This window comes from Mustela erminea, chromosome 2 (genome assembly GCF_009829155.1).
Source record: "Mustela erminea isolate mMusErm1 chromosome 2, mMusErm1.Pri, whole genome shotgun sequence".
Classification (NCBI taxonomy): Eukaryota; Metazoa; Chordata; class Mammalia; order Carnivora; family Mustelidae; genus Mustela; species Mustela erminea.
In genome coordinates this window covers 149279247-149299260 of record NC_045615.1, presented here as the reverse complement: position 1 = coordinate 149299260, position 20014 = coordinate 149279247, and positions in this window count along the sequence as shown.

The following is a 20014-nucleotide window of genomic DNA, read 5'->3' as shown; positions in this document are numbered from 1 at the left end:
ATAGTTTTCCAGGAATGCATCCATTTCCTCTGGGTTGCTTAGCTTATTGGCATATAACTGTTGATAATAACTTATGATGATTTTTCTACTTTCTTGGTGTTAGTTGTGATCTCTCCCTTTTCATTCATAATTTTATTAATTTGGGCTTTATCTCTTTTCTTTTGGATTAGTGTGGCCAATGGTTTATTGATCTTATTGATTCTTTCAAAAAACAAGCTTCTAGTTTCATTGATACATTCTACTGTATCTCTGGTTTCTACCTCATCGATCTCTGCTCTAATCTTGATTATTTCCTTTCTTATGTGTGGAGTTGGTTTGATTTATTGTTGATTCTCCAGTTCTTTAAGGTGTAGAGACAGCTGGTGTATTCTGGATTTTTCAATTTTTTTTTTTGAGGGAGGCTTGGATGGCTATGTATTTCCCCCTTATGACCGCCTTTGCTGTATCCCATAGGTTTTGGACTAGAACTCATACAGCAATTCAGCAATGTGGCAGGATACAAAGTCAATGTACAGAAATCAGTGGCTTTCTTACACACTAACAATGAAAATACAGAAAGGGAAATTAGAGAATCAATTCCATTTACTATAGTACCAAGAACCATAAGATACCTGGGAATAAACCTAACCAAAGAGGTAAAGGAACTGTAGTCGAGGAACTACAGAACACTCATGAAAGAAATTGAAGAAGACACAAAAAGATGGAAGACCATTCCATGCTCTTGGATTGGAAGAATAAACATTGTTAAAATGTCTATACTGCCTAGAGCAATCTATACTTTTAATGCCATTCTGATAAAAATTCCACCAGTATTTTTCAATGAGCTGGAGCAAATAATCCTAAAATTTGTATGAAATCAGAAGAGACCCTGAATCACTAAGGAAATGTTGAAAAACAAAAATAAAACTGGCGGCATTACGTTACCTGATTTTAAGCTTTACTACAAAGCTGTGATCACCAAGACAGCATGGTACTGGTATAAAAAGAGACACATAGACCAGTGGAACAGAGTAGAGAGCCCATATATGTACACTCAACTCTATGGGCAAATAATCTTCGACAAAACAGGAAAAAATATACAGTGGAAAAAAGACAGTCTCTTCAATAAATGGTGCTAGGAAAACTGGACAGCTATATGTAGACGAATGAAACTCGAACATTCTCTTAGTCCGTACACAAAGATAAACTCAAAATGGATAAAAGACCTTAATGTGAGACAGGAATCCATCAGAATCCTACAGGAGAACATAGGCAGTAACCTCTTTGATATCAGACACAGCAACTTCTTTCAAGATAAGTCTCCAAAGGCAAAGGAAGCAAAAGTGAAAATGAACTTTTGGGACTTCATCAAGATCAAAAGCTTCTGCACATCAAAGGAAACAGTTAACAAAACAAAGAGGCAACCCATGGAATGGGAGAAGATATTTGCAAATGACAGTACAGACAAAAGGTGGATATCCAGGATCTACAAAGAACTCCTGAAACTCAACACACACAAAACAGACAATCATATCAAAAACTGGGCAGAAGATATGAACAGAGACTTCTCCAATGAAGACATACAAATGGCCATCAGACACATGAAAAAATGTTCATCATCACTAGCCATCAAGGAGATTCAAATTAAAACCACATGGAGATACCATCTTACACCAGTTAGAATGGCCAAAATTAGCAAGACAGGAAACTACATGTGTTGGAGAGGATGTGGAGAAAGGGGAACCCTCTTACACTGTTGGTGGGAATGCAAGTTGGGGCAGCCACTTTGGAAAACAGTGTGGAGATTCCTCAAGAAATTAAAAATAGAGCGTCCCTATGACCATGCAATTGCACTATTGGGTATTTACCCCAAAGATACAGATGTCATGAAAAGAAGGGCCCTCTGTACTCCAATGTTTATAGCAGCAATGGCCACAGTCACCAAACTGTGGAAAGAACCAAGATGCCCTTCAACGGACGAATGGATAAGGAAGATGTGGTCCATATACACTATGGAGTATTATGCCTCCATCAGAAAGGATGAATACCCAACTTTTGTAACAACATGGACGGGACTGGAAGAGATTATGCTGAGTGAAATAAGTCAAGCAGAGAGAGTCAATTATCATATGGTTTCACTTATTTGTGGAGCATAACAAATAGCATGAAGGACAAGGTGAGATGGAGAGGAGAAGGGAGTTGAGGGAAACTGGAAGGAGAGGTGAACCATGAGAGACTATGGACTCTGAAAAACAATCTGAGGGTTTTGAAGGGGCGGGGGGTGGGAGGTTGGGTGAACCAGGTGGTGGGTATTAGAGAGGTCATGGATTGCATGGAGCACTGGGTGTGGTGCAAGCACAATGAAAACTGTTACTCTGAAAAGAAATAAAGAATTAAAAAAAAAAAAGAAAAGAAAAGAAATAGGAAACTGGGATAAAGAGACACTACTCACCTGAAATCCAAGGAAAGGCAAGGAAATTATAAGTTTAATAGAGGAATCAAAAGAGAATATGTATTTGATTGCAAGAGTTTGAAGAAAGGGTGAGCATTGCATTTATTAACATGGCGGTTATCGATTTAGGAGTGATTGCTAACAAATGTATGCTTTCTGAAGCAAAGAGAATAATATTTTTTATTTCAAGATAGCATGATTGTATTCCTGGAATAGCTAGAAGGAGAAATTAAAACTCATAAGAACTAATAAAAAGTTTGGTAAAGTGGCAAACTCAAAAATACAGTATTTCATTCTTTAGTATACTATAGAGTGACTCTGAAAATGATATATTCATGGAAAGGAGCATTAAATCTATATACCAAATTATTAATAGCTGCTATTTCTGTGAATAGGAGTAGTGGGTAATGTGATTTTCTCTCATTTTTATTACATGCTTTCTATATTAAATAATTTCTTTTTAAAAATATTACTTTCATGATTTATGCATGATATTATATAGTGAAAAATATACAATGGCATTACATACAAATAAAATATTGAGAAAGAAGTGGAGAATAATAAACTAGTGGCAGTTTGCAATATAACAACAATTTTAAAAAGAAGTATGTGGGTCAATGGCATACTAAATTTATGAAAATATAGTAATCAAAAGCACAAAATGAGAACTCAAATCTAAACATCTAATTCTGGGGGCATTTGGGTGCCTCATTTGGTTAAGCATCCTCTTGATCTCAGCTCAAGTCTTGATCTCAGGGTTATAAACTTAAGCCCCAAGTTCGGTTTATGCTGGACATGGGGACTACTAAAAAAAAAAAAAAAAAAAAAAAAGAAGAAGAAGAAAGAAGAAAAAGAAGAAAGAAAAAAAGAAAATACCTAGGGCGCCTGGGTGGTTCAGTGGGTTAAGCCGCTGCCTTCGGCTCAGGTCATGATCTCAGGGTCCTGGGATCGAGTCCCGCATCGGGTTCTCTGCTCCGCGGGGAGCCTGCTTCCTCCTCTCTCTCTCTCTGCCTGCCTCTCTGCCTACTTGTGATCTCTCTGTGTCAAATGAATAAATAAAATCTTTAAAAAAAAAAAAAAGAAAGAAAAAAAAAAAAGAAAATGCCTATTTCTAGAAAATATATATGCTCATGGTACTGATTTTTTTTTCTGTAACAATAGGAAACAGCTGCAGAAACATTTAATAAACTACAGATTTTATTAATCACAAAGGTCTTCTTGTTACATACCATAAATAAATACTTTTTTATTCCTGAAGATTAAGAGGCTATTTTCCTCAATAAATTATCTCAATTTATTCCTGTTTTAAAAACCATGGTATAAGGGAAAATACTTGTAATGTTGCAAATGGATTACATATAACCTAGATTATGCAAGTGCATTCTCCAAGAGGTGTAAAAAATTGCATAGTTTTAAATCAATTAATTTGCAAAAATTCAAGATCTTTATGTACTATTTCTAAAATTTATCTTCCTGAGGCTGTGCTTTTATTGTTCTGGCTTTCTGACACCATTTCTAATTTTGCTTGCAATCTCCCTTCTCCCACTTTATAAAAGAAAGCATACCATTTACCTTTTCAAACATGATTACTCAGAGGTATAAAAACTGCAGGAAAAATTGACAATTTGTACCTCTATTGTAAAAGTGAATGACTCTAAAAACTGTTAAAAATAATTTTTGCACAAAATGTAGCCTGTAATTACCTGTTTTAATTAAAATTGCAGGAGACCCAAATTGAATTTTTTAGGTAATAGACAACTAAAAGTAACTTTAGTGATGGGCTACACAATTTATAAGGAGTTAAAAAATGAATTTCATTGCTGTAAAATATTTCTTCAAGTCCTACATAAGTATTTTTATAAAAAATTTCTTCAGCAGTTTATCTATGAAAAATTGAAGAACAGAAAAAAAATTAATGAAGTCTGTCTTCTTTTAACAGTGTAAGCAATATTCATCTATGGATGCAGAAAATAATTTTCAAAAAGTTACAGCAATCTAAGAGTTGTGAATCTAATTTAATATTGTAATTTACAAAATATAAAACAAGGTATCTTTTTAACATCTGGTTAAATTTTCAATACTAATAAGCTCAAACAAAAATATTTTATTATTTATTTATTTATTTACTTATTTATTATTGTGTTATATTAGTTACCATACAGTACATCATTGGTTTTTGATGTAGTGTCCCAAGTTCATTGTTTATATATAACATCCAGTACTCCATGCAATACGTACATTCCTTAATACCCACCACTAGGCTCATCCATCTCTCCACAGCCCTCCCCTCTAAAACCCTTAGTTTGTTTCTCAGAGTTCACAGTTTCTCATGGTTCATCTCCTCCTCCGATTTCTCCATTTTAGCATGGAAAATTCTTTTTAAACTCCACATATATCTAAAATTTACATAAGTAAAGTAATATAAATATGAAAGAATATGTAATGAAAGATCTTCAACATTTAAGTATGCTATTATTACATATCCCATTAATAAAGTTTAATGGAAATTAAAGTAAAGCTTGTTTGTGAATTTTATTTTAATTGGATGATATTCATTACCATGGTGTTTAGTTATAATTGGATTCACTGAATAATGGTGTAGTGTTTTATATCAAAATTTTATTATTAAAATAAACATTATCAAACATTAAAATATATAAAGCAAAATTAAATCCGTTTAAAATCCTTTAAATTAATAAATGATTTTTCGAAAGAATTTTGATTCTTTCGAATTTTGATTTTTCAGAAATTTTTCAAAATTTGATTTTTCAGAATCTCTTAGGAATTACACAAGTAAGAAATTTTGAAGACAACAGTGCACAGGGACATGGAACTATAGAGACTGGACAAGCTGAAGTCAATAGGTATGTTTATAGGACTGATTAAAGAATGGTGTTGAACTACAGGTGTTCATTAGAATCATTCAGTGATCTTTAAAGAAATGATCACACCCAAGGTCCATTCCAGACCAACTGAATCAAAGTCTCTACACACAGAGACCAGTCATTAGTGTTTCATTATTTTATTTATTATTTAGAAATAACCATCAAGTTTTTCTGGTGTTAAATAAGAACTGTGTACCTAAGGTTAATCCATGAAAAAAGAGAGGAGATGAGAAATAATATGGATTAAGTAGAATCATTTTTCTCTTTGGTGCTGATATCTGTGAATGTTTTTCAAATCTCCTTTCTTCTACTTTTTTTTTTTTTTCTTCTCCTCCTTCTTCATGTAAAGTGTTAAAAAGATAATGAGGGATGCCTGGGTGACTCAGTTGGTTAAGTGTCTTCCTTAAGCTCAGGTCCTGATTCCAAGGTCCTGGGCTCAAGTCCTACAAGAGCTCCTTTGCTCAGTGGGGAGCCTGGGTCTCCCTCTGTTTGCCTCTCGCCTTGCTTGTGCTCTCTCTCTCTCTCTCTTTCTGTCTGACAAATAATTCTTTAAAAAAATAAAAATAAAGAGATAATGAGTTTTCAACAACATAGCTTCCCATATGTTAGGAAGAAATGACTAAAAAACAGAAGACAATAAGGGCAAGACGAAAAGGAAAGATGCTCAAGTGGAGTAAGATAATAATTATTATTTTTTTTTATTTTAGTTAATTTTCTTTTTGTTACATGTTTGTTTTTCTGCTGACTCCAAACCTTAAACCAGAGGAGGAATCTATGATAAAAAGTTCCATTTTCTGAGTAAATCCAGGAAGGATGAACACAAAAACAACACTGGAAGATCTTCTGTTAGGCAAATGAGATCTGCTCCTCAAATCACTTAGGAATTCACTGACTGTGGTCAGTATCTCCCATTCTAATTAATATAAAAATGTAATTGAGGGTCCTGATGCTCAAACGTCTTAACATATGCTTTTGCTATTGATCATTTTATATTTTAAAGAGAATTTAAAAAGGGCTATTGACATAATGAAATATCTTATGAGATACATGGAAAAATCATGAAAGCCTTTAAGAATTCTACTATTATTTTAATGTACTTATTTTAAGAAACTTCTGTTTATAAGAATATTGCAACAATTGCAATATCATATATTTTAGAAAATATTTTAGAAAAAAGAAAATATTTTATATACAGCATTTTAAAATAGTGTGTTAATTGATGTTTCTGGCACAGCTCTCTTCACTAAAGTTTTTCCAAATGCACTTTAAAAACCATGAGGCAAAATTTACCTGTAGTAAACTAAATATAATCTCCAACTCAAAAACAATTCCACATACGATAATAAAAAGAGCTTTATATATATAGTATGATTTTTTTCTGAAAATGATATTCAGATTACCTTGCAACCCTATGTATTATAACACTAAATTTATGTTTGTAGACATATATAATCCATTCATCAGATCAGTTCATTTTGTTTTCCAGTTGTTTAAACTCTTTCTCTAGAATTTGGTTTCAATATTCTCATTATGTTAATATATATATATATACACAAATACATACCAATATGCATTTGTTTACATTTATATGTATATATATTTATAGATCTATTTATACATTTATGTTTAATATATTTATTTACATGTATATTTTTGAATAAATTTTGTTTAAAGATACTTACATTTTCCATTATTATAAATTTTTATTTTGCAGATGATTTTCTTAAGTTTTCTTTCATATTTTTCTCATTTGAGACTTCAGTGTTTTGAGCATTGTTATAGATTTAAAATATAATTTTAATCAAGGCTAATGCTTATGTAACTGTGCTAGCAATAATAGTTAATCCCCTGAAACACCTATTATCTAACTGTAAATCCTCTGTCTCTATGTTATTTCTTTGTGGAAAATTTTCTTTTGATGACAGGTGGAGAGGCTAGAAAATTCATTTCAATTCATTAAATACTTGTTGAGATGTTTGCATTGTTTTGTTAAGCTCAGTGCTGGTTGAATGAAATACATGAAATGGAGATGTGAGTTCATCAATGTATCAAACCTTGAGAAAGTGGTTAGTAAAAATATCTCTTATTCTAGTTGAATAAATAAATAAAACAATAAAAACATCATGTGACAGTAACTGTGATGCAGAGAATTAAGAAAGGATAGGGTTTAATAGGAAATTTGCAACATAATATATCAAAAGCAAGGGTGGCTAATTGAGTTTTTAGAGTTCTCTTGAGAAGGTAATATTTAAGACCTGACCAGCCTAAAGGAAATGAAAACTCCTTGGGAAAGACTAAGATGAGAAAGTGTTAGGGAACTAGTTTTGCAAATTTGGGGAAAAAAATTAAGACCTGGATATTTGTGATGATTAAATAAACACACACACACACACACGAAAACAAATGTACACATAAAGATATAAGATAAACTTTAAGGATATCAATATCAGCATATTGCAAGTTTTAACCAGGCAGTATAGATTGTCTTGCACCTTTGTATTTTCTATTTTTTTTCCAATAAACACAATTTGTGATATGTAATCAGGTTCAAAGAAATTCTTAATGGGCTCTTTTTGCCACGCTCTACAGTGGATGATGTAGAATAAAAATAAATGTAAGCATAAAAGGCAGGAAGTAATTTTACTCAATGTTACACTCTGAAATGAAATATGAATATATGCTTTATATTTCTATTCATATATTAAATAGCTTAGCAAATTAGTGTGTCTATGGTTTTCCTTAGAGAAAAATTTAAAATTTATATTTATCAGTACAAAAACCTGAAAAATTCACCAGTTATGGGATCAACTAAAATTACTGCAATGTTCTCTCTTATAATTTAAATTAATCACTTTCCTCTCGCTTTTAAAATGTTTTTTAGTATTTAGCCTAATTAAGTACAGTGGAACAGAGTCTTATATGCTTTTTTAAATTTCTTTTATTTCTAGGAGTACTTCACAATTTCTTTTATCAAAGCATTAATTGAACATAAGTATTAATAATAAAAAAGAACATTTTGGTTTTATTTACAGACTAATGAAGACACTCATAGACAAGTGAAGACATGCATCTATGAAGGGTCAAAACTACCACTAGTCTATACATATTCTGACATATAATGGACCATTCAAATATTAACATCTGGATTTTTTTAAGGTATTATTTATTAGAGAGAGAGAGAGAGAGAGAACATGAAGGGGGGAGGGGCAGAAGGCAAAGGAGAAGCAAACTCCCCACTGAGCAGGGAGCCAGACCTGGGGCTTGATCCCAGGACCCCAAGATCATGACCTGAGCCAGAGGCAGTTGCTCAATAGACTGAGTGACCCAAGTACTATTAACATCTGGATTTTGATCACATTATTAAATAGAAGTTTTGTCTTATATTTTGATAAACACCTTATCATTTTTAATGTTCCAAGTTTTGAAATGACTAAAATTTTCATTAAGAGTATTTCAGAAACTAATGATATACCATATGTTGGCTAACTGAACATAATAAAAAAGAGTATTTCCTGTGTAAGAAATATAATGTATCATTTTGAAGTCTACATTGATAGAGTAAAAAGCATATTTGCTTCTATCATTTTATAAGCCACTGATACAAGTGTATGTATGTGTGGTATGTGTGCATACTTAGAAAGTTCTTAGAGTGTAGGGGAGCCTGGGTGGCTCAGTTGGTTAAACAACTGCCTTCGACTCAGGTCATGATCCCAGGTTTCTTGGATTGAGCCCAACAACAGGGCTCCCTGCTCAGCAGAGAGCCTGCTTCTCCCTCCCCCTCAATCTCTCCCTGCTGCTCTACCTACTTGTACTCTATCCCTGTGCCAAATAAATAAAAACTTAAAAAAAAATCTTAGAGTGTAAATACAGAAAAAAACATAGAAAGAGAGTACATAGTGCTCTAAAGGGGCTCTAAATCAATATGGGGGAGAAATGTAACAAAAAATAGTAAATGTGAAAAAAAATTTATGAAAACACAAATATAGTTATTAGTAAATTCTGATAGCCTGATATTACAAATTTATCACATTTTAAAAGCTTGGATTAATGATGGTTTGAGAGTCTGTGAAGTCCTGTGTTGCCTTCTGAACTATTTTACTGGATAAAATTTAGCTTTCTTTTTAATTAGGTATCTTTATATTTGAATGATTGAAATGCAATTTAAATAGACATAAGCCAAAATTAACTATTACGAAAAAGGTGCAGAAGTTTTACACCAAACACAAGGTTGGAAATGTGGCTGGATCTCAGTAACAACTAGCATTGGTGATTTGCATGTCCCAAGGACCTTTTCTCCACTTTTTTCCCTTCACGAATGCGCTTCTTTCTTTATCCATTTATAGATGTTCTTCTTTTCTACTTTGATACACAATGCAAGAAATATGGATTCTAGCAACTCTGTAATTTTATCATTCTTCTTAGCCATGACAATAATCCAGGCCATAGTTTTTCTTCTAATTCATATTGATAAAGAGACACAGGATTAATTTGTAAATTTCTTTAGGGTACTTTATGCCAGACCCAAATCTCTGGCCTGAAAGCAATTTATGTAATAAAACCTTCTTGCTGAGAGCCATTAGAAGAGGGAATAGGATGTGGGTTATAGGACTGGTTCTTAGAAAAAACTATATGCCAAGAGGAAATCCTATTTTTTATTACAGTCTACATGAATTTTATTATATATTTCTCAATTGTATTATTACTTTCTGAGAATCAATCATCTAATCAAAATATTTTATGATCCAGGATGCTTTTTCTCTTACCATTATATCTAAAAATGATTTCATCTTATGTGTGAAGTGAGCACTAAAAATAGTTTCTTAATATTTCCATGTTGCAAACAATATTGGAAGTTGATTTTTTAATTAAAAAAAGTTTTTTGAAAGGTTTTTCTTACTTTTTCATCTGTATGTATACATTTACACTGAAATTGTAAGGTCCTGTGCTCTTTATAGTTGGTCAACTGCATTGATCTCAAAACAGCTATTTGGTAGGATATAAATTTCTCTCCCCTTTTCATCAATATTTGAATTTTTCTAAGTGAAAAATAATTAATCAATATATAAGAAATATCACATACTATATTAAACTAGAGATAATATATCTTAGATTGCTTTTATATATATATATTCTGTCCATTATTTCAATGACAAACTAAACCACAGCGTGTGGATTTATTCTTCCTGGAATCTTTCAACATTAGTTCTGATGGAGATAGACAGACTGATGACATAATGATCTATAAAAACTATGACAACTATACAAAAGTGTGGCATGAATCATACGTTCTCCTTTGAATTTAAGAGTAAGGTTGCATGATTGATCTTGGATTCTGATTGGCCATTTTTTTTGCATGCTGAAAAACACGATCAATTAAATTAACAAAATAAACACTGAAATTCCTATAATGCATGTTAAATTGCATCAGCCATAAAATCATGATTTTCTTGAATGGGGTGCTTAAATCACTTTAAATGCTAATTAAATTAGTATAAAAAACTTAATTTATATTTCCCATATTTGTAGTTTGTCCTAAAATAGGCATTTTATAAATACTAGTATTTGAATATTTTTGGAAGTTTAATATGGTAGAAAATAATTAAACTTACCATCAAATAAGTAGGCCAAAATTAAACTCATTTGATTGCTGTGCACAAAAATACACTATTTTTGTACCTTTTTGAAATGCATTTTTGAAATATACTACTCTTTATTTTACCTAGCAAGAATATCAAGGATATGGATACTGAGATTTAGAAAGCAAAACAAAATATTTTTGAGGGGAATAAAATTATGTTGACTTTGTACTTTTTACACTTCTTAATAAATTTAGGTGAAATTTTAATTAGACCTTTGGATTATATTTCAAGGAAGCTTATTATATATATTAGCACAAGTGATTATTTAGTACTTTATTAGTATAGTATTCATTTTTCTTTTATATGTGTGTTACAATAAAAGTAAAAATAGTATATATGAGAACTTTAAAAATAAAGATAGAGTTCATATACAGCAGGAAACGTATAGAATCTTCTTTAGGATATAGAATCTCAGGTTACCATTAAATATTAATTCAATGAATAAAAAGATAGTATAATAAAACATAAAGTATAATCATAAGAATGTAGCATTTTGGAAACCAAATTATAAACCACAAGATGGAGCTGGAATTACATTTTTGATAAAATGTGAGTGAAAATTGACTTGTCATGTGTACAAAATGTACACATTCCATGCTGTGTATATATATGTACATATATGTATATATATACACACATATATACCTATATATACATGTATACATATGTATATATATATATATATATACGTATATATATGATTTTTAAAATCCCATAAAAGATTGTGTGTATATAAGTATCATACATTTTCATTAATGAAATTATTATTGTTTAAAATATGACTTTATAATGTATATGTAAAACTTATGAAATTACAAGAAACAGTTATGTTTAAGTTTTCATTGTACATCTGCCTCATAAGAAGAAGAAAAGAAAGAAGGAAACAAACAGACTTCTAAATACAGAGAACAAACTGATGGTTGCCAGAAGGAGATGGGTGAGGAGATGGGATAAATAGATAAAGAGAATTAAGGGGTACGGATTTCCAGTAATATAATAAATAAGTCATGGAGATGAAAAGTACAACATAAGGAATATAGTGAGTAATGTAAAACATTGTATAGTGACAGATGGTGACTATACTCATTGAGGTGAACACTGAGTAACGTATAGAATTACTGAATCAATATGCTGCACACCTGAAACTAATATAACATTGTATGCTAATTAAACTTCAATTAAAAATAAATGTAATTAATAAAGGCAGAAAATATAATGAGCAAAGCTGAATGGAATTTGTGGAAATGACTACTGAGTTGTTTCCTATATTATTTATCAAATAATAAAATAATATTCACTTTAGAAAGAGGATTTTATTTATTTTTTTAAAGATTTTTTTTTAATTTAAATTCAAATAGCCCAACATATAGTACATCATTAGTTCCTGAGATAGTGTTCTTTGATTCATCAGTTGCGTATAAGATCCAGGGCTTTATTTTTAAGTAATCTCTACACCCAGTGTGCTACAAAGTTACACCCTAAGATTGTGTGCAATCTCTACACCTCAGTGTGTAACAAAGTTACACCCTGAGATTGAGAGTCATATCATCTATGACTAAGCCAATCAAGTGCCCATAGAAAGAGGATTTTAATTATGACACTAGGGATGATTATTTATACTTGATCATTTTACTTGTGCATTTTATACATGTGTAAAAGATATATATGAGCATATTATATATAATCATATATGTAATTTATCATATATATTTGTTATTTATGAAAAAACAGAATTTAGTCACATTTCTTTCACTGTATTAATTTTTTTTTGTCTTTGATATCCTTATGCACTGAAACAAAATTCATCTTCTGCAACTTCCACTTGGAAAATTCTCCTCAGATTCCTGTCTTGACCTCCATGCTTGCATGAATGTACAGGAGAGTCATCTTAACCATAGCAAGCCCTCAAAAACACTGCTAAAATAACAATAGGTTTTCTAAGTAATGGAAATTTATATAGCTGGGATCGTTTTTCAGTGTTTTTTGACAAGACACTGAATAGAGATAGCCAGGAAACAACAAAAACTCCTTTCATTTTATTTATTTTATTTTAAAAAATATATATTTATTTATTTACTTACTTACCTACTTACTTAATTTTTCTGTGTAGGCCCCATTCTGGCCATGGGTTCAATGCAGGGCTTAAACTCATGACCTGACTTGAGATCAAGAGTCAGACATTTAGCTGACTGAGCCACCTAGGCACTTCTATTTTCATTTGAAATTATTAAATTGAGTAAAGATCATGCCTTCTGTTTAAATTAAGATCATTTAGTATTCAAAAGGAATATAAAATGCCAGAGATATAATACTTTATTGCTAAAGAGAACTTAGCACTTCTGATATATGCCAGTAGTCTACTACTATAAGGATACTTAAGATATCTCTAGATCAGTTTAAAAGTGGAATATAGACTCCAAAGTTTCTCCTTAATGCACATATGATATATTAAAAAAAGATGAAAACCTTTGAAAAAAATACATGAGTTTAGAAAATTTAACAAATACCTCTAATAAGTATAATCAAGCCAGGATTTAGAACCATTCAGAGATGCTGAGGAAATTCTAAGAAACTTCATTGTTCAGTGCGCCTGGATAGCTCGGTCATTAAGCATCTGCCCTGGGTCAGGTCATGATCTCAGGATCCTGGGACTGAGCCCCATACTGGGCTCCCTGTTCTGCAGGAGGCCTGCTTCTCCCTTTCCCACTCTTCCTGCTGTGTTCCTTCTCTCACTGTGTCTCTGTCTGTCAAATAAATAAATAAAATATTTTTTAAAAATTAAAAAAAAAACTTCATTGTTCATTTTTTTCTAGTCCCTCCTATGTTATCTCAGTTGCATTCTTTTCCCTAACTGTAATAACTCGTCTTGGTCTGATCCTCTATCAGGAAATTACTTCAACATAGAAAAAGGAAAAAACAAACAAACAAAAAGAACTAAAAGATTTGGTAGTAATTTTAAATATGTTTACATAGTGAAATGGTTAGTCTGTTATGAAGAAACATCTCCTGGAAGGTAAGAGGGGAGTGTATTGCTATTGTATTGAATGGTACCTTTTGATAATCCAGTCTTGAGGAAGAGAAGGTTAATGGAGGAGCTGCTCAACACTGGTTATACTGAAGAGAAGAAAAAAAGAAAAATTTGCACCTTAAATGATCATGTAGTTTCTTTTGAATGAAAAGATCGTTTTGAAACTATATTTAAAAATTCATTATCTTGCCAAGAAATTTAAGATAGTTTAAGGATAAGTTCTAATAGTGATAGTTCATAAAATGTGTCTCAACCTGAAAGATCTAAATCCAGGCCACTGGATCTAAATCCAGGTCAATGTTTCACCCTTCCAAGATAGAATCTATATAAGAAGGGAAGAGGTTCTAAAGTATTAACAGAGACTAAAGGCCATCGATAAATGAAAAGGCAACCTACTGAATGGGAAAAGATATTTGCAAATCACACATCTAATATGGAGTTGATATCCAAAATATACAATAAAGAAAAAGAACCTGGTTTTTAAAAATTGGCAGAAGATTTGATTAGATTTTTTTCCAAAGAAGACATACTGATATCCAAGGTGCACATGAAAAGATATTCAACATCACTAATCATCAAGGAAATGCAAATCAAAACCACAATGAAGGTATCACCACAGGTTGTTATTATTAAAAAGACAAAAAATGACAAGTGTTGATAGGATGTGGAGAATGGGAATCTTTGTATACTGTTAGTAGAAATTTAAATTGCTGCAGTCACTATTAAAACAAAATAAAACAAAACTGTAAGGAGGTAAGTCAAAAAAATTAAAAATAGAACTACCATATGATCTAGCAACTCTATTTTTGGGTAGTTATCTGAAGCAAAGAAAAACACCAAGTTGAAAGACACATGCACACTTATGTTCACTGCAACATTATTTACAATAGCCATGATATGGATACAACTTAAGTATCCAGATAGATGAATGGATAAAGAAGGCACACACACACACACACACACACACACACACAATCAGTGGAATATTACTCAGCCATAAAAAAAGAATGGAATTTTGCCATATGTGACAGCATGCATGGACTTAGATGGTATTATGCTAAGTGAAACAAGTCACAGAGAAAGATAAATACCATATGATTTCACTTATTGTAGAATCTAAAACCAAAACAAATAAATGGTGGTGCCTGGGTGGCTTAGTTATTTAAGTGTCTGACTCTTGATTTCAGCTCAAGTCATGATCTCAGGTTCATGAGGTTAACCCCATGCCAGGTTTTGCACCTGGCGTGGAGCCTCCTTAAGATTCTCACTCTTCCTCTGGCTCTCCCTGCTTGTTCACTCTCTCTCTCTCTCTCTCTCTCTCACTCTCTCTCTCTCTCTAAAAGAAAAATAAATAAAAACAAAATAAAATAAAACAGAAATGGGCTCATAAATACAGAGAACAAACTAGTTGCCAGAGGAAAGGAGCTTGAGAAGATGGGTAAAACAATTGAAGGGAATTAAGAGACACAAATGCCCATTTATAAAATAAATAAGTCATGGTAATATACAGCATATGGGATATACTCAGTAAAATTGGAGTAATTTTTATGGTAATAAATGGTAACTAGACTTATCGTGGGGAACATTTAATAACATACTAAAATAATGAATTGCTCTGATGAAATCTAAAACTCATAGGATATTGTATGTCAATTATACTTTGATTTAAAAAAGAGAATAAGAAATCCTAGAATATTACAGATGATCTTAGGAATAACCTCAACTTACATTATAAGTAGGTTCATTGCCTGAGACACTTAGAGGTAGTTGTGGTGACTGAAGGAAATGCTGTGTAGATTGAGACAAATCCAGATTTAACTATAAGGAAGTTTTACTGTATAAATAAATACATTATTAGTTAAAGGAGTTGTTGCACAACCTGCAGTTATCTAAAACCATAACCATATTTAAAGATTTATACAATTTTAAATAATATTGATATCACTTAGAGCCAAACCTATAAAGGTACAGATTCTATATTTAGTACTTTTCTTACATCGCTACTCTAGAAATATTAAAAATGGAATATAGTTTGGTAATTTCAAAAGGTAAATGGAGGCACATTACAATTTTGAGGAGTTTGAAGAAGAAAGCACAGGGGCAAACTGTTTGACATTAGACTTGGCAATTTTTTTTTTTTTTTTACTTGACATGAAAAGTAAAGGCAACAAAAATAAAAGTAAATTGGTGGAACTACATCAAACCACAAAGCTTCTGCAGAGCAAAAGGCAGGGGTGCCTGGGTGGCTCAGTCGGTTAAGTGACTGCCTTTGGCTCAGGTCATGATCTGGGGTCCTGGGATTAAGCCGCGAGTGGGTTCACTGCTCAGCAAGGAGCCTGCTTCTCTCTTTCCCTCTGTCTGCTGCTTGTGCTCTCTTTCTTTCTCAAGTAAGTACAGTATTTTCTAAAAAATAAAAAAGCAACCTATGGAATGGAAGAAAATATTTATAAGTCATATAATAAGGGGTTAATAAAAAATATAGACAAGACATTCATACAACACAACAGCAAACAAATAAGCAAAGAAAAACCAGTGACTCAATTAAAAAAAAAAAAAAAAAGAATGCCAAGAATCCCAGTAGACATTTTCCCAAAGAAAACATACAAATGGCCAACAGTTATATGAAAAGGTGCTCAACACCTCTAATCATCAGGGAAATGCAAATCAAAACCACAATGAGATATTCCCCCACCCCTGTTAGAATGTCTATTATCAAAAAGACAAGAGACAACAAATGCTGTCAAGAAGATGGTGAAAAGGGGCCACTTGAACATTCCTGATAGAAATGTAAACTGATAACATCCAGTAAGGAAAATGGAGGAGATGGCAAGTAATATACCATGACTACTCAAGCAAATACTATTACTTCCCTATTTTGCGGGACATTTGGTAGCTCATTGTCACCTGACATTTTTTCTGTAAATGGAATTGCACAAATAAATCTTACCATAATGCAGAAATAAGTCACCTGTTACGTGGATGATAAAAGTCAACAAGTCCAATATGCGGCTGGTTTTGCACTAAGCTGGTCCCCTGTCATCTCTTTTGAAAATTAATTGTTCTGAGGTGCCTGGGTGACTCAGTGGGTTAAAGTGTCTGTCTTCAGTTCAGGTCATGATCCCAGGGTCCTGGGATGGAGCCCCGCATCAGGCTCTCTGCTCCATGGGGAGCCTACTTCCTCCTCCTCCTCTCTCTCTCTCTCTCTGCCTGCCTCTCTGCCTATTAGTGATCTCTGTCAAATAAATAATAATAATAAAACTTAAAAAAAAGAAAATTAATTGATCTCATTTTTAAAAATAGGTGTGGTAAAGATGCTGAACAGGATTACGAAAATAGGGAAACTCTACATAGAGATTTCAGAGAGGGATTTACATATTTTGCTTGAAGTGTTACTTGTTTCTAAATTTCAGAAACACATACACTCAAATCAAAGGGTGTATGTGTTTCAGGTCATGCACAGTTAGCTATACTTTCTCCTGATTCTGTGGATATGTGTAAACTGACCACATGCATGCATGCAGCATTTGTTAGTGTCAGTTCCCCATTCAGTAATGCATTTTCTCTACCCTAAAGGAACAGCCAACACAGTTCCAGTATTAAATCTACTATTTACAAACTGGTTTAATGGCATCATAAAAGCATGCACAAAATAGCATTAAAGGTCAGCAATAAACTGGCTAAATCTTCTTGCCTTTTAAATATATGGGTGACCAGCATATCCCCAAAAGCTCTGAGTTTGAAAATTAGCTGCTGAGCATGCACTGCCGTTAATTTTCATTGCTGTTTAAATATGATGCATCAGCAACATAATAAACCATACCCTGCATAATAAACCCTACTTTGATGCAAATCAATATGCAGTAATGCTGTATAAAAAGAAGCTAAATACATGGTAACTATATAACACCTATGAATAGAGCATACAAACAGCACAAAGCTAACTAAACCATTTCTGATATGAATCTTGGGCCAAACTAGTAATAGCCAACTGGATTACAAAGTATAAAACAAATATAAGACAATCAGGTAGGATTTAGGTAATAGGTGTCCAACTCTGTCACATGGCCGTTTCCTAGGTAACCAGACAATAGAATAGGAACATCTCAAATCATCAAAACTGCAAGCACTGTAACATTAAAAATTCTTTTGTACTTAAATCTTTACTGATCCACAAGAATAAAATTCCATGTAAATAAATTCCAGGGATAATTTTTAAAACATGATAAGAAAAAAGAAAAAAAAGAGAGAGAGAGAGTGGTCGCATATTGGTACCATCTACATAATTCCAGAATAGTAGGTATTGTCTGTTGGCATCTTTAGGTCAGATAATCTGATAAAGTTGCCTTAACACACATTCATCTTCTAGTTTGGTAAAACTGAACTGGAAAGGTAATATCATAAAAGCAAAGCTATCACTAATTTTTACTACATCCTTCTTAAAAGATTCAGTCTTCTGAGAGGCTTTAATATTAAATTAAATGATCCCTGGAATGTTGGATATGGCATGGAAATAGTTGCTGCTTTTAACTACATATATTTTTAAGAAGTCTGAATGACTTTTTTTTTTTTTTTTTTTTTTACCATTAGCTGAAAGGTAAGGAATTTTAAGGAAGACCTTAAATAAAAACTGTGCAGAATGAAGCACCAAATTACTGAAAATCCAATCACAAGAGTGCGATATTTTGTTTTAAAATGACCATACTTAGGGGAACATGGGTGGCTCAGTTGGTTAAGCGTCTGCCTTTGGCTCAGGTCATGATCCCAGGGTCCTGGGATCAAGCCCCACATGATCTCTGCTCAGTGGGGAATCTGCTTCTCCCTCTCCTCCTGTTTGTACTCCCATGTTCTTTCTCTCACTCTCCGTCAAAAAAATCAATAAAGTTGTAAACAATAAATTTTTAAAAAATAAATAAATAATGGCCATATTTATTGCTCTCTCTCTATATATATAGCAATATATATATATAAAGCAATATATATATATTGCTTTATATTTATAGTAAAACATTTGATTTTCCAGTCCTTCCATTTCCTCAGTGTTAACATAACAGTAATAGTATTTTCAATATCTAGACCAATATCAATATCTAGACCAAATTGTTCTATTCTGTACACAGGAAAAAAAAAAGAAAATTAACAGGGATGATGTTATTCTAAACTTTAAATTCTGTTTCATTTTGTGCTGTGTTGTGTTTAAGATACAGATAGGTAGAATCCCAAGAGACACAACTATTTTATGTCCTGGAAGTAACTGGTCCAGATACATTCTTTCATTGATATTTTATTGATACTTTCAAGTTATTCATATTACAGGACATTACAGGACAAGTGTACTTACATAGGCTATTAAGCTGAATTCTAACAATGTATAATGGTTGATAATATAATACTACTCCTCCAATAAAGCATAACTGAATTTTTTATTCATTCATTCATTCATTTCCCAGACGTTAATTGATTACTTAGTCAATGGAAGGTACTGTGTAAGATGTTGAGGGGAAAAACTGACATGACAAAGTGAATCCTGTTAAGTAGTCTTATCTTATGGAAGTTTGTACTATTTAACAGCAACTATGCATAGGTTATTTCCATTTCTCTCATACCAACACTTTGGCATAAATGTTATCTTCATATTGGAACTGAGAAGGCAGAGAATTAAATAAGTTATTAATTGTTCATGTGGAAAGCAAACAAATAAATCAAACAAATACTTCTCTCATGGCTCTATACCTAAAGGAAAAACTAAACAAAATAAAAACATATAATCAAATAAGAATAAAACAAAACAAAACTCAAACATATCATATAGACAGAACCTTAGGGGAAATACCTGATTCAGTAAGTAGTTGTAGACTTAATTACCTACCCTATGAGAGATCAAGGTTTTGAACAAGAAGATAAATGTTTTTTCTGATCTTAGAATTTCAGATAAAGCCACAGAATTATGAGAAATAGACAATTAACATCTCCATATTCTAAAGAGAGTGCTGCAGAACTACAATGCCTCACCCTTGTGTTTATAAAATGACCA